This window comes from Melospiza melodia, chromosome 6, assembly GCF_035770615.1.
Source record: "Melospiza melodia melodia isolate bMelMel2 chromosome 6, bMelMel2.pri, whole genome shotgun sequence".
In the NCBI taxonomy this organism is placed as follows: Eukaryota; Metazoa; Chordata; class Aves; order Passeriformes; family Passerellidae; genus Melospiza; species Melospiza melodia.
Window position 1 is genome coordinate 55385456 of NC_086199.1, and position 15083 is coordinate 55400538.

The 15083-nt window shown below is 53.6% G+C and overlaps 1 protein-coding gene across 3 annotated transcripts in view; it reads left to right on the forward strand.

Annotated features, from left to right (window-relative positions):
• Nucleotides 1–4388: 4388 nt before the first annotated feature.
• The window catches only part of DAGLA (diacylglycerol lipase alpha), a 62615-nt gene continuing 51920 nt past the window's right edge, over nt 4389–15083 (forward strand). For 2 of the 3 annotated variants that reach the window (XM_063158320.1, XM_063158318.1), the window contains exons 1-2: nt 10465–10553; nt 12889–12978. The gene's annotated coding sequence lies outside the window, so the exon portion shown is untranslated. Of the gene's footprint in view, nt 4572–5038; nt 5228–7716; nt 7948–8759; nt 9058–10464; nt 10554–12888; nt 12979–15083 lie in introns of those variants that run through there. The other variant, XM_063158319.1, reaches the window with a different exon arrangement.

Here is a 15083-nt window from a genome sequence, read left to right on the forward strand (position 1 = left end):
CTGCGTGTAATTGGTGTCACGGCGAGCAGCTGATGCTGCTGATTTTGGGATGAGTAATTCCAGCAGCTTAATTTGGGAAATCAGGCTCTTTGTGTCTTGCCGGGCTCATTTGCAGGACAGCCCTGGCGCAGCAGCCGGAGTCGCCGTGCCGGCAGCCGGACATCTGGAATGCCGGCGTGTCCCTGGCCCCGCGCCTGCCAGGGGCGGCCACCGCACACATCCTTGGCCCTCTTCCCCCAAAAACCAGGATTTGCTGCCTGAGGGGAAGGGAAACCCTCATTAGCACCCGGCAGGAAGGACAGAGGGCATGGAATTCCTTGTGGATGCAGAGGAAAGCAAAGTTTGGGAGAGCACCCTTGGGATTTTTAGGGTCTGTGTTAAGTGTTGGCCACGTGTGTGGGATCAGGCTCTCCCTGTTTGAGTGTTAAGGTAGTTTTATTCCTGGGAGATGTTCAGTGTCAGTGTCCCGGGATGAGGGACTTCATCTTTGTGTCCTCTTTGGAAGTGGCCTGGGTGACACAAATACATCTGGCCTTGCTCCCACAGATTCCACCAGCCAGGAATGGGGATGGGACAAGGATATGTCCATGGCACACATCCTTGGCCCTCTTCCCCCAAAAATGGGAATTTGCTGCCTACGGGGAAGGGAAACCCTCATTAGCACCCGGCAGGAGGGACAGAGAGCATGAAATTCCTTGTGGATGCAGAGGAAAGCAAAGTTTGGGAGAGCACCCTTGGGATTTTTAGGGTCTGTGTTTAGTGTTGGCCATGTGTGTGGGATCAGGCTCTCCTGGAATACTTAGTTTGAGTTTTAAGGCAGTTTTGCTCCTGGGAGATGTTCAGTGTCAGTGTCCCGGGATGAGGGACTTCAGCTTTGCGTCCTCCTTGGAAGTGGCCTGGGTGACACAAATGCATCTGGCCTTGCTCCCACAGATTCCACCAGTCAGGAATGGGAATGGGACAAGGATGTGTCCATGGGATTTGTCTCCTTGCCTCCAGGAGAGCCGGAATCCTCCTTACCCAGAGGTGGATGCTCCCTACAAGCCCTACCACCCAATCCCTGGGCATTCTCACTGCATGGGAGCTGAATTGGAGCTGTTGGCAAAGAGGAGGGGGTGTGACCCTGTGAAAAACTCCCTGTTGCTCTGAGGGACTGGGCCAATCTGTGCTTGGTGACATCTCCAAACACTGGGATCACCGGGAGGGACAAGCTGGAGAGCGGCCAGCCTTGGGACAGCCCATCCATGCTGCTGTATTCCACATCTTCCTGGCTCCTCCAGGCATCTGTTTGTCTGTGTGGGTTTATCTCAACAGCAGCCAGTGGCAGCTTGGCACGGAATCCGGGAGCTGCAGCTCCTTGGGATGTGGCTCCAAGATGGAGCTGCCCACACAGCCAGGGCTGGAAGAGCAACTCCCAGCTGGCACTGGCACTTCTCCTCATCTTCCTCCCTTCCTGGGAATCTCTGGTGGCCCAAAGGAAGTCCAGAGGGTGGTGGTGGCATGTCCAGTGTCCTTCCATCCTTCTGTGGAGCATTAGCTGCCTTGTAATGCTTCCCAGAGAAGCTGTGGGTGCTCCATGCCTGGAAGTGCTCTAGGCCAGGGTGAAGAGGGCTTGGAGTAAACTGGGATAGTGGAAGGTGTCCCTGCCCATGGCAGGGAGCTGGAATTCAGTCATCTTTAAGGTCCCTTCCATCACTAACTGTTTTGTGATCCTTGGATTCTGTAGTATCCAGAGATTTCCATGTTTTCCATGGCACTGGCTGCTCCTGGCAGGGCTGTGGAGGTGCTCTGTGGCTGGAGCAAATTCCTCCTCCTCCTCTTGGCAGCAGGAGCAGAGCAATCCTGAGGAGCGGATGATCCTGTCCTTGCTGCTCAGGACTTCCCCCAGCTTGTGTGGGATGTGGGATTGCTGGGAATGAGTGCCCAGTGAAGGCTCCCTGTGGGCTCTTGGTCACTGAATTTTGGGATCTGCAGTGGACTTTTTGGGGTCCTTTTTGGACTGCAGTGGACTGACTTTTTTGGGGTGATTTCAATCCAAGAGATGCCTGTGAACAGGTGGGATGGGGGAGACATAATTGCTGCTTCCAGAGCTTTCCCTCAGAGAGTCCCATAATAGTTTGGGTTGGAAGGGCAGGGACACCTTCCACTATCCCAGGCTGCTCCAAACCCCAGCCAACCTGGCCTTGGACACTTCCAGGGATCCAGGGGCAGCCACAGCTCCTCTGGGAAATCCATTCCAGGGCCTCACTCCCCTTACAGGGAAGTTTTTCCCAGTATCCCATCTATGCCTGCCCTCTGGCAGTGGGAAGCCATTCCTGTTGTCGTGTCTCTCCAGTTTGTGCAGAGTTCCTCTCCAGCTCTCCTGGAAACCTTTCAGGGGCTTCCTGCCCAAGTCCCTCTGGTTTATGCCCATGGATGTGGCAGTGCCTGGGGCCAGCCCGAGGTGGGCAGAGATTCCCCAAACCCCCTGATCTTCCCATGGGATCCCTGAAATCCCAGCCTGGAGCCGCACAGTGCTGCGTGCCTCAGCTTCGGAGCTCCACCACCTTTGCTGCCAAGGGATTCTTTCCCCCCTTTTCTTCCAGCTCCTGCTCTCAGAGTCTTGTTTGTGGCCGTCAGGATCTGACAGACTCCTGGCACGCCTCCCGCCCCCGTGGCAGCAGCGATTCCCGATTCCAGCCCTCTCCCCCTTTCCCCTTGCCCTGCCACGGCGCTTGGAGACCTGTTGGGAGGGCTGCGCTTGCCGGGAAATCAACTCCCAGCCTTTTTTTAGAGCCAGAGAAGCCCTGGCACGGACATGACAGCAGCAGAAGCCAAAAGGCTCAGATGGTTTTAAATGTCAGGGAGAGGTGTAAACGGATCTGGGAGACAGCATGTCCAGGAGCCATGAGATTTCACAGACAGCGGCTCCAGAGCCAGCACCCTGCGGTTTTCCCTCTCTGGGTGCCCGGTCACTGTCCTGGAGCCTGCTGGGATTTGCCTGTGGGATGGTGCTGGTGACCCCTGGAGCAGGGAGGATGGAGGGCAGGCGGGGGGAGCGCTGGTGATGAGCAGAAGCACAAATGAGCCTTGGCTCCCGCTGTCTCCGTGACCTTTTCCGCTCCGGCGTGATCCGTCCTGACACTGGGCCGGGGGAAGGGGAAGTGCTCATCGGGGCTTGGCCGCTGTGTGCCGGCCTGCTCGGCCCTGCCACTTCCCAAAAAAAGAGCTTGGAGTCTCCGAGAGTCAGCAAGTTCCCGGTGCCAGCCATCTGTCCCATTTCCCTTAGCAACCATCCGTCCTTTTCTCCTTCATTAAGTGTCTGAGGCGGATCCTGCCTGGCACACCCTCTCCCGCTTCCCTTTTTGCCTCTCTGGATCCTTCCCATCTCCTGTCACTGTGGCACAGAGTCCTGATATCAGAGCACGCTCCTCTCCCAGGGATTCTTGGACAAAGCTTGGACAGGGGCTGTTTGCTCACATTCCTGCCTGCTGCACTTTTATTTTTTTTTTTTTTCCAGACTGATCTTTTCCAGTTCCGCTCCTTCAGGAGCTGTTCAGGCTGGAAAAGACCTCCAAGATTGAGATCAGCCACCCAGCTCTGCCATGGCCACCATTAATCCATGTCCCCAAATGCCACATCCACTCAGCTTTTAAATCCCTCCAGGAATGGGGACTGCACCTCTGCCCTGGACAGACTGATTCAACCCTTCCATGAAGGGAGTTTCCCTAAAATCCAAAGAGAAATTCCCCTGAGGCAGCTTAAGTCTTGTTCCTTGGGAGCAGAACCTGACCCCCATCAGGGAATCATGGAGAGGGAGAAGGTTCCCCCTGAGCCTCCTCTTCTCTGGATTAAGACACAATTCCCTGCTGTATTTCACAGAAGGGAGCTGGGAACTTCTCCTTAGGATAATTATTCCAGGTTATTGGTCTCCAGCCTCTGCTTTGCTCTGAGGTCCCTCTCCTGCCTGCCTGCTGGGCTGTGATCCCAAGGTCTCTGCCAGGGCTTTGTGGAGGAGCTGTCCTGCAATTTAGGATTTGGGATCTCCACGGGCAGCCGTGCCTCCCGGTGAGAGCTGAGCTTCCCCTCCGGCAGCTGGGAGCTGGGATGAAGCCAAGTGGGTTAGACAAGGCTTTGAGGTCCGGGAGAGGTGGGGAATGGCTCTGCAGCCTGGTGTGAGGAGCGGGAAAGGAGCCAGCAGCCGAGCCAGGAAGGAATCCTTAATGGGAAACCTCTTGGTTCAGTCCACCAGAAGCAAGAGCAGGATCCTGAGGAGGCAGAGGAGGGAGGGGTTTGACCTAATGAAATTATCCGAGTGCCTTGGCTCCAGCTGCTGCTCTCCAGTCGCATCCGACTGATGTCCAGAGACGTGGCCTGCGGGAGGGATCGGATCCTGCACGGAGCATCCGCATCCTCCGTGCCGTGCCCACATCTGACAGCGGCATTCCAGGCTTCCAGAGAGCCTGGAGGCTGCAGGTGCTGCCTGGTGAGGGGGAGAGCTCTCCGACACTGCTTCCCTGGAGCACTGACAGGAACAACACAGCTGATCCCTACATTTCCCCGTCCTGCCGCCGCCGTTCCCATCCCAGGAGGTGAGCGGGCTCCTGGAAATCGGGAAGCAGCTCGTCCTCGGGGTAAATTCCTGTGCTGTGGAGTCTCAGCCAGGGAAGCTGTGTTCATGCCACAGGGCCCTGGGAAAAGGCTCCTGCTTGTGGGGGTGAAGGCATCCCACATCCCTAAAGCTCCTGCTAAAATCCTGATTCATTCCTGGGCTGGAGCTCTCCTCCCGAAGGAGGATGGAGCCAAGGGCATTCGAAAGGTGGGCGGGGAGGAGGAATAACATGAAGGAATTTTGGCGGGGGTGAAGCAGATGAGGGAAATGACACGTTGTTATTGCACCTGGATTAGCCAGGGCTGGGATGGAGCCGGGAATTCCAGCGGCTGCCAGTGCTGCTAGCACATCCCTGTGACTCAGGGGAGCTCGGGGGATTGCATTTTCCTCCCCTCAAAGCCTTTAGGGTTTATTTCCACACATTTTTTTGTTTTTAATTCCCTGCAGAACAACGAGGTTTTCACAACCTGAGGCGAAAAAAGCTTTGGAAAGATGGGTTTGTCCAAGGGGGAGCGTGGAGGATGCTGGCAAATATCCCGACAGCCTGGAGCACTGCTTTATCCTCTCATTTTTCCCAAAGGAAAAGCCACCTGGAGCTGCCAGGCAGGAAGATGCCCTGAGCTTTGCTGAACAGTGGTGAGAAACCCCAGTGAACTGTTATTTAATGGTCCTTTTCCATGGCAATGGCTCCTTCCCAGGGAGAAATTTCTGGGCTGAGGAGTCACAGCTTGGATAATGCTGGATAATGTCCTCGGGAGGGGGAAGCGCTGGTGGGATTGATAGCAAGTCTCTGAGGCTTGGCTTCCAGAGTTAGATCTGGCACCAATTTAGCAAAGCAGCTGGAAAGAGGAGTTTGTGCTTGGAATCGTGAGCAGCGAGGGCTGCGCCGGATTCCAGGATGCAACCTGTGGGAGAAATCCTTTCCAGGCTTTTCCCGTGCAGCCAGACCCAGCCGTGCGCGCACGGGAGTGTTTACTACATGCCAAGAGCGAGCCCACGGCGTGGGAACCTCTGGGAAAAGGGAGGGATCCCACTAGGAAAGCGGCTGGAGGCTGGAAAGGGGGTTCCTAAGGAGGGGACGGGCCACCAGCCTGTGCAGGTGGGAATGGGAAGAGCTGTGTCCAAGGGAAGGAGCAGGGAATGTGCCGGCCTTGCTCTGCCCTCCTTCCCTGAAGTGGGACCTGATCCTGCCCACACCTGGGGAATTTGTGGAAGAAATTTTTCCCTGTGAGGGTGTTGAGGCACCAGAATGGGTTTCCCAGACAAGCTGTGGCTGCCCCATCCCTGGAAGCATTCAGTACTAGGTTGGATGGGCCTTGGAGCAACCTGGGACAGTGGGAGGTGTCCCTTCCCACTGCAGGGGGTGGAATGGGATAATCTTTAGGGCCCTTTCCAACCCAAACCATTCCAGAATTCCATGTCCGATCCCTTCAGGTGCCTGACAGGGGTTTCCCAATTTGTGCCCTGTCTTTGGCTGGTATTCCAGCCTCCAGTGTGCCAGCCTGAGCCTGAATTTGGGCTTCCAGCTTATCCCTGCACCAGCTCTCCCTAGGTTTGGCTCTGGCTGGGATATCTCCCCTCTGAATGAAATGCTTTTTAGGGATTCAGGCTCAGGGGTGGCACAGCAGCCTGGGCCCCCCAAATCCCTTTCCAGTGCTGGAGGAGCCATGGAAAGCTGAGGCAGCTGGAGAGGGAGATTTTCCCAAACACCCAGAGTGCAGGAGAAGCCTCTCCATTAGGGAATGATTTTCAGTGAAGGTTTGAGTGATGCTGTTTCTCTGCAGAGCTGCAGCAGCTGCTCCTGCTGGAGGGACACTGCCAGCTGCTCATCCCTGCTTTGGGAGCTTCCCAGGGGCTGGGAATTGCACAGAGGGTCGAGCCAGGAGGTGCTGGCATGGGGGGCATGGGGGAAGAGCAGCTTTCTGTGGAGATCTGCCGGGATAATGAAGGGTTTGAGGAGCAGGAACAGTCTGGAGGCACTGGATTAGCAGCGCTTTGGTAGGAGGTGATGGAGGCTGATGCCTCCCGAGAGCCGCGGGCGGGAATCACGCTGGGAAGGGAGGGAAGGAGGGAGGGAGGGCTGGGAAGGCACAGCCACCACGGGGATGGAAGCAAACACAGGCACTTCCTGCTTGGTGACACGGGAATGGGGGACAGGAATGCCTGCTGGTGTGGTTTTTAAAAGCGCTTCCCAAATCCTGGTTGGCAGCTGTGTGGTTTGGTGGGAATTTGGTGTGGGATTACAGTTGGCTGCACAGAGGGAGCAGCCTTGGCTTGTGCCAGGGAAGGTTTAGATTGGGTATGGAGGAAAACTCCTCCATGGAAAGGGATGTCAGGCATTGGAACAGGCTCCAGGGGTGGAGTCCCCGTCCCTGGAGGGATTTAAAACCTGTGTGGATGTGGCACTTGGGGACATGGGTTAGTGGTGGCCTTGGAACAGTTGGACTCTTTGATCTTGGAGGGCTTTTCTAACCTCAGTTCTTCAGTAACTGATATTTCCTACAGAGACAGTCAGTGAGGTGCTGGAATTTTTCCCCCTGGAAGAAATGTCAGGATAACGCTGTTGTCCACCTTTCCCTGGTGGCCTGTCCCCTCTGAGAAGGACAAAAGCACCTTCCCACGACACTTGCTGCTGTCACTCCTTGGAATTCAGCCAGCTGGAACAGCCTGTGCCTGCTCCAGGGGTGATGGAGCCCAGGCTGGTGTTTGAGGAGTGAGGAGGGGTTTGGATAACCTGGATGCTGGAATCCCTGCTCCAGATTGCAGCACTCCCAGCCTTGCTCAGGCTATTTCGCTGTGATTTATTGTAATCCTAATGGAGCAGCTGAGGGAAATTGGCAGGGTTGGGATGGAGGAGGAGAGGGGCTCGTTACCCTGGGAGTAACAGAGCGTCTGACTCCGACTGGGAGCCCAACAGGAGCAGGATTCCGGAGCAGCGGGATTGGATGTGCTGTGCCTGGGGGCGGTGGCAATGACAACAAACTGAATAATAATATAAAGCTTCCCATGTTCCCAGCTATTCCTGGAGCCTAGTTCCTTGTCCAAATTCCCTGGAGGAGGGCTTGGTTTGCTTTTAGGTTTAGGAGAATCCTTAACCCGGGAATCTGTTGGCTTTTTTTTTTCAGGACACACAGCTGGATGGGTTCTTTGTCAATTGAATCCTTCCTGGCAGATTCCAGGGATCTCCAGAGCTCCAAGGCTGCCTACAGTGGTCCAGCCTTTTCCTGGGAGCTGATATGGAGAATTCCAAGGCTGCAGTGTGGAACAGCCCCATGCCATATCCATGTGTGGAGGAATGATGCTTTCCCTCATATTCCCTGGTCATTCCTGCACAAAGAGCACAGATCCATCCAGAGGTGAGTGAGGAATAACAATTCCTTAACCTTTGGAGGTTTCCTTGTGAAATGGCTGGTGATGCCCTGATGGAGACACTGCATCTGAGTAATCCAGAGGGATAACCCAGCTGGATGGATGTGTGGGATGCTGTAACTCTCCCTTACATCCCTCTGAAGGTGTGGGATTCCCAGGAATGTGTGTACATCACCACACCATTGCCCCAGGCATTTAAACCCAGCTTCAACCCTTTCCCACAGGTTGGGAAGCTCTGAAATGAATGGATTTGCTCCAGAGGCTGGAGGTGGGGACAGATCCATGCGAAAATCAGGGAAAATCACATCTTTTGTGACAGGCTCAAATTAATTCCTTAATTCCCTTAAATGCTTCGCCACCCGCCCTCCGTGTCATGACAGCGGGGAAAAAAATGGGATTTCTGAGGGCATTAATCCTTCCCTTAATGCTTTAAAAGGCATCCAGCTCATCCAAAACATTCCAAAATTGCCGGTAAATGGTGCCACTGCCATACAGGAGTCAGGGAACAGAGCCCTGGGGGTCACTGGGGTGAATCCTGACCCTGGAGCTGGGCTATAAATGGGGTCTGGCCCTTGCAATTCAGCATAGCCAGGCTGGAAAGGGGCAGCTGGAGCTGCTGGAAGGCAGAAATCCTGAGCTGTATCTGATTAATCGCCTTGTGTCCCTTAATTGGCAGGATCTGGGCTGGGATGCGCTCTGTCCCACCCCTCGGAAAGACTTGGACGGCTTCTGATTGTATTTCCCTAAATAAAATCCTGATTTCCAATCTTCCTGAGCTTCTTCCCTCTGTCTGCTCCAGGTTTCGGGGCTTCCAAGGGCGCCTGCCCGGCCGGGAGAGCAGATCCTGCCGAAGGGAGACCTTGGAAGCGCCACAGGCTGGATGAAACGATTTGTTGGAATGCTAAATTTGGCAGCAGCTTTTCATCCAAAGCGGAGCCACTTTGCACCTGTCTGGGAAGATAAAGGGACTGGGAATGAGCGTGAGGGGGATTTTTCTGCCTGAACGGGATACAAAGGCCTCGGCACAAATGAATTCCGGAGCTTCAAAGACTTTCCTGAATGTTTTTCCGCCCCTGTCAGGCTGTTTTATTTCCCAGGTACGGTGATATCACCCAGCAGACCATTTGAAGGCTGCTCCACTTGCTTTAAGGAGGAATGGGCAGGCGAGGATGCGCTGCTATTCCCTGCTGGATCAGCTTTTCTGGGACAGAGATTTTTTTTTTCAAATTTTTTTTCATTTTTTTTTTTTTTTTTTTTTTTTTTTTTGCTATTTTTCAATGCCTTTTTTTTGCAGTAGGAGCATCTAAGTTGTGTCCTTGGATGATGGCAGCTGCCGTGTTCAAAGGGAATCACTGTCCTTCCTCCCAAAAGGGGTGGTTGTTGTGGTTTGTCCATCCTCACAAGGGTTTTTTTGGGAAGAGGGGGGTTGGTTGGAAGGGACCTTACAGCTCATCCAGTTCCAGCTCTCCTGTCATAGGCAGGGACACCTTTCACTGTCCCAGGTTAGTCCAAGGCTGGTCCAGCCTGGTCTGGGACTCTTCCAGGGATGGGGCAGCCACGGCTTCCCAGCCAGAATCCATTCCAGGGTCTAAAAATTTCTTCCCTATATCCCATCTAACCCTGTTCTCTGTCAGTGGGAAGCCATCCTTTCTTTTCCTGTCACTCCATACCCTTGTGAATAGGCTCTGTCCATCTTTATTGGGAACATTTTTTCCTGACGGGAAAGCACTGCTTTTCCATGCAGGGCATTGAAAGCAGAGTGCCAGGTGCTCTCCATGAGAGAGACAGCAGCGCTGTGCTGGGTAGTTTTTCAGAGGAAGGGGATGTTGGGAGAGCTCCAGGTGTGGCTGAGGGGAGATTTTGTTGCTCCCTGAATTCCCTGATTGAGGGGGAGGAATGTTGGAACCGGGCTGTGCTCCCAGGGAACAAGGCACAGGACAAGATGATATGGCCCGAACTTGTGCCATGGGAAGTTCAGGTTGGACACCAGAAGGAATTTCTTCATGGAAAGGGTGATGAGACACTGGAAGGGGCTGCCCAGGGAGGTGGTGGAGTCCCCATCCCCGCAGGTATTTAAGGAATGCCTGGATGTGGCACTCAGCGCTCCGGGCTGGGTGACAAGGCAGGGATTGTCATAGGTTGGACTCGGTGGTCCTAGAGGTCTTTTCCAAGGGAATTGGCTCCTGTGGGATCCTTCCGTGATTCCAGTAGGATCTTTCCGTGATAATATGGGTAGGGCAGGTGAGCATGAGCCCAGGAGCGGCCTCTGCCCGCATCAGGCGGGGTTGGTTCCCGGGATCCCGCCGAGAATTCCCGCTGGAATCGCGGCCGGCCCGCCACTGCCCCGCCCCGTGGCGCTACCGCCGGCCGCCACCAGGCGGCGCCGCCGCGCCCCGCACCCCACGTTGCCGTGGCGACCGCAGGTTGCGTAGCGGCCCTTACGCAGTTGACGCAGTGGGCGGCCCCGGCGAGGCGGGGGCGGCCCCGGCAGGGCGGAGGCGGCGTTGGAGAATCGGGGGCCGCAGGGCCCCCGGCATGGAGGAGGCGGCGGCGGCCGCGGCGCTCCCGAGGCGGCGGCGGCAGCGGGAGCGAGGTGAGGGACGGCGATGGGCACGGCGCGGCGGCGGGGGCCGGCGCTGCGGCAGGTGCGGGGGAGCCGGGAGGGCGCTGGCAGGGCCGGGGGAGCGCCCGCCGCCGCCCCCCGCCCCGCTGGGCTGCAGGCCCGCGCCGCCCGAGGGCTCCGGATCCCGCGGGAAGGGCGGCGGTCCCGGCGGGAGGGCCCCGCGCCGTGTGGCCTGCGCCCGTGGGGAGCGGGGGATTCCACCTGCGCCTCTGGAAAGCCGCCATCCCGGGCCGGGCAGGTGCGAGGCGTGAAGGTGATCGCGGCGCTCGGGAGTCGGGATGCTGCGGTGGGAGGCGGGAGCGGTGCTGCTGGATGTCCAGGGAGAAGCTGCGCTGTGGGTGTGACACAGGGATTCTTGCTCCCAGCTTTTATTACTTCCCGCAGGGAACGGTACCTGACTTGAGCAGCGCGGGCGGATGCTGAGCCGCGGCCGTAAAATTCCCAAATTTAGGATCGCGGGCAGCTGCAGAAGTGAGATATCCTTATGAAAGTAAGGGAGATGTCGCTCCGAGATCTTGGAGCTGGGATGCTGCCAGGCTGCTCGGCCAGAATTCCTGCTGTGCCCAATTCTGGGAATTAGTACCTGCTGGTGGATTTGGGACAGGCTTCAGTTGGCACTGGGAGTATGGGAATGGGGATTGCCCAGCCTGGTGCACGCCGTGGTCCTTAGAGCCTGCTCCAGGTGGGAAATCATGGAATGATTCACCAAGGTGGGATATAGATCCCCAGGACGGGAAAGCAGCAAAACTCTGGGGAGTGGTGTTAAAGGAAAGGAGTATTCCAGGGTGGGGATATTCATCTCCCCCTGGATGAAACTTAGTGGGGATGAGTTGTTGCATCCTCCTGGCTGGACAGGGAGAAGCATCCGAGTTTTTGTGGTCAGGCTGAGTGTTCTTAAATGGGAGATAATGAAATTGTGGGAAGTGGCTCTTGGAAAGCTTCGGGCTCTCCGTGAGTCTGGCATTGGCTTGGCTGAAATGTGTATCCTGTGGACGCTGATGGAAGAAGTTGGAAACCTGAGCTGGGGGAAGGTGTTTGTTGTGGCAGGTGTTGGTTTGCGGGGTCATAAAAGTTGCACGGGGGTCTTAAAGCTGCTGGGGAAATTCCAACAGTGCCAGCTTGGACTGGGAATGGCTGAGGGGGTCAGGAATGCCCAACAGGGACAAGAGGTGTGGAAAAGCATCTGTTATGTGGTAAATGATACAAATAACCTGGATAAAATTCCCCCTTTAAGTGGGGATTTAAATTGGAAATTTGGGAGTTGGCAGCTCTGCTGTCCAAAATTTTACTCGGGAGGGTCAAAATCAGGGATTTAAGGATATGGACTACGTACTGCAGGTACTGACTTTGACAGTGGTGACCTAAAAAAAATCCTGATTTGACCCGAATTCCCATTTAAATTAAGGCACTGGGCACTTTTTGCCTGCTACCTGCACAGCCAGATCCGAATTCCAGAGACAGGGAATGCTGAAATCCCTCTGTGGTTGCTGGGAAAGGGGTGGTGAGAAAGTGAAACTTCTCTGGGCTGTGTCCACCCTGTGTTCCCTTTTTGGAGGCTGGGAAGGAGCAGTTGTGCAATGATGGGACTTAAGGGAAGTGCTGTGCCAGGAGGGAAAGTGAGAAGGGTGGAAATGCTCCTCCCAATGACCAAAAATGTGAGGAATAAAATAATCCCACGTTTTGGAAACTTTGTTAAAATTCGCTGCACAAACAATTACAGCGACCAAAAAAACTCCCTCTGCTTGGGGGTTTTTTTTGGCTTTTGTGTGGGAATCTCAGTCCTGTTCCTTCTGCTCTCCCTCCCCTTGGAAGTTAATTAATTGAGAGCTGGCTGCTCCAAACGAGGTCACTTGGATTTCAGAGCTGCCCTATCATTGTATGGATTTGCAAAATCAGGATTTACGGCTTGTGTGCCTTGGAAATTTTTCCTTAAAGTGGCATAATCCTGGTTTTTGGGGGTCTTTTCCAGGCAGCTGAAGGATGTAGGGAGGAGAAGTGTTCAAATTGGAGGGTGTAAAGCTTGGGAAGCTGCTCAGCTTTGGATGGAGAAGAGTTTGGAGAAGCTTCCAATCATTCCCAGGCCTGGCTGTCATTTATGAAACTTCCTTGGACTAAACCAGCAGGAATTCTCTTCTGTCCCAGACATCCCTGTCCTGTCTGAAGACTTTTTTTTGGGGAATTAAGCCTTTATACCTCCCCTAGACCATGCAGCTTTATTCTTGGGAACCTTCACCCTGCTTTTCCTCCCCTCTCATTCCATCTTTCCCAAATAAATGACCCTTGGTTCTACCTCTGCTCCCAACAGTGATCCAGCTGATGAATAAGAACATCCTGAGCTGGATTGAGCCCTGGAGTTTGAGGAATTTCCAGTTAAAGACGCAGCAGTTGAGATGGGGTGAGTGAAACCATTTTAATCTGCTCTTGGAGCTGCAGGGCTGGAGTTTTTCGGGCACTGGGAGCAGATGAAAGTGGCCTTTGTGCCATGGGAAGTGTGACAAATGGACTTTTGTGGGATCTGCAGAGAGTGCTGGGAGGTTTATTCCTGCTGGGATGGATGGGAGTCAATCAGGCTCTTCATTCCAGGCCAGTTGGAGCTGATATTTTTGTTATTTCATACATGATATTGTTAATTTAGGTGTGTTTCTATACCTTATTGTGTGGATTTTAAAGGAGAAATCAGAGAAAAAAATCCTTAAAAATTTGCCAGGTGCAGCAGCACCTGCCCAGCTTGGGACTTTGAAAATGGAAGAAATTAGAATGGTCTTCCAGGTTTTGGTAAAAAATGGGAAAGTTTGCCCTGCTGAGGAATATCCTGCCCTGAAATATGGACAAAAATGCTGCTGGACCCTAGCAGGGATTTTGGATACAGGAAGCAATTCCCACAGAGTTTCAGGAAAAATGAGCCCTGTACCTTCAGGCATTCCTTCTTCCTCCTTTTCTTTCCTTTCTCCCCTCTTTCCTGTGGAAGGCACGTGGATCCCTTACCTCTGGATCTCTTTGGAAAGATGAAATAAAAAAAGCTTTGGATTATTTTCCTCATCCTTGCAGCAGGAGCTGGAAATCTGCATGGCAGGCAGAGACTGTCAGGAATTCTGTCCTGGTCTCTTAATCCAGGAGTTGTTTCTTCAACTCAGATCCTTCCTTCACTGCCCTTGTGCTCCAGCAGATCCCTGAAAATCCTCATCCTGCCCCATCCATTGGCATTTATCCCTCTCTCGGAGGAGCCTTCTGAGCTCCTCTTTGAAGATCTGTGGAATTGCGTGAAAATTCCTGGCTTTTTGTTCCCTTCCAGCTGAGAGTTTGGTTCCTACGTGTTCCCTTGGTGTAGAATTAAAACAAGTGGGTTCCTCAGGGCTGCCTTTGAGCTCAATAGGAATTTTCCCCTGAAAACAGGAGACAAGATATAATTTAGAGCCTTCAATTCCAAGTTTTCCTGGTGTTTTTAATTTGCCATTTCATCAGGAGTCAGTGGCAAATATCCCAGTACAGCTCACTCGTAGCCATCAGTAAATATGGGAATGCCACCTTAAATGAGCATTTTCCACTACTTTTATCCTCTGGAACATGTTTCCTTGGGATTTCTTGGCCTGGAGGTTTTATTATCCCCACAGATCTCAGTGATCCTGATTTTACATCCAGGCAGGCTGCAGGACAGAATCCTTATCCTTGTTCTTTTGGAATAAAATGCTGAATCCCTCAGGCCACCTTAAAACATTTGAACTGGATAATGAGAAGAAACAGGAAAATTCAGGACACTCCTATTATAGTTCAGTGCAGCAAATAGAAAATGGGGAGGTTGGGATGGAATTCAGCCCTTTCTTCCCTGAAAGGTGCTTTTCTTCCCTGGAAAGTTCCCATTTGGATGTGTCCTGCTGCTCCATGTCAGCTGGAAGTTGGAATTTCCACAGCTTTGTATCCTTTGGGGTGAAATTTATTATTCTGCCATGGCTTGTCTTTGCAGCCCAGATCCCTGGTGTTGACACAGCCTGGATGTATTTTTGGAATATGGATTTCAGCTCCAAACTGGGAGCCTCTGGAGATTTGGCTTTTCCCATTGGGTCTGCTAAATGATCCTGCAAATTGGTGCTGTTTTCTCCTGTGGGAAATGAACTGTTTCGCCTCCCAGAAAATCAGAACAAGGCAGGTGCTGCTTAGGAGCTTCCAGCATCTCAGCCAGCTGGGGATTGTCCTGAAAAAATTTTATCCTGCTCTGCTTGGATGCCATGATTAGAATCCTGGAATGATTTGGGTTGGAAGGAGGCTTAAAGCTCACCCACTATCCCAGGTAACTCCAAACCCCATCCAACCTGGCCTTGGACACTTCCATGGAGCCACAACTTCCCTGGGCACCCTATTTCTTGGTGATATCCATATCTTATAAATGTTCTTCATGTACCTCTGGGCCACGTTTAACCTTTGGAAGCATTTCCCCTTTTTGTGACTCCGGGCTTTTTCCGGCTGATTCAGTTGTTTGTCACCATCTCCATGGCACCAGAGCAT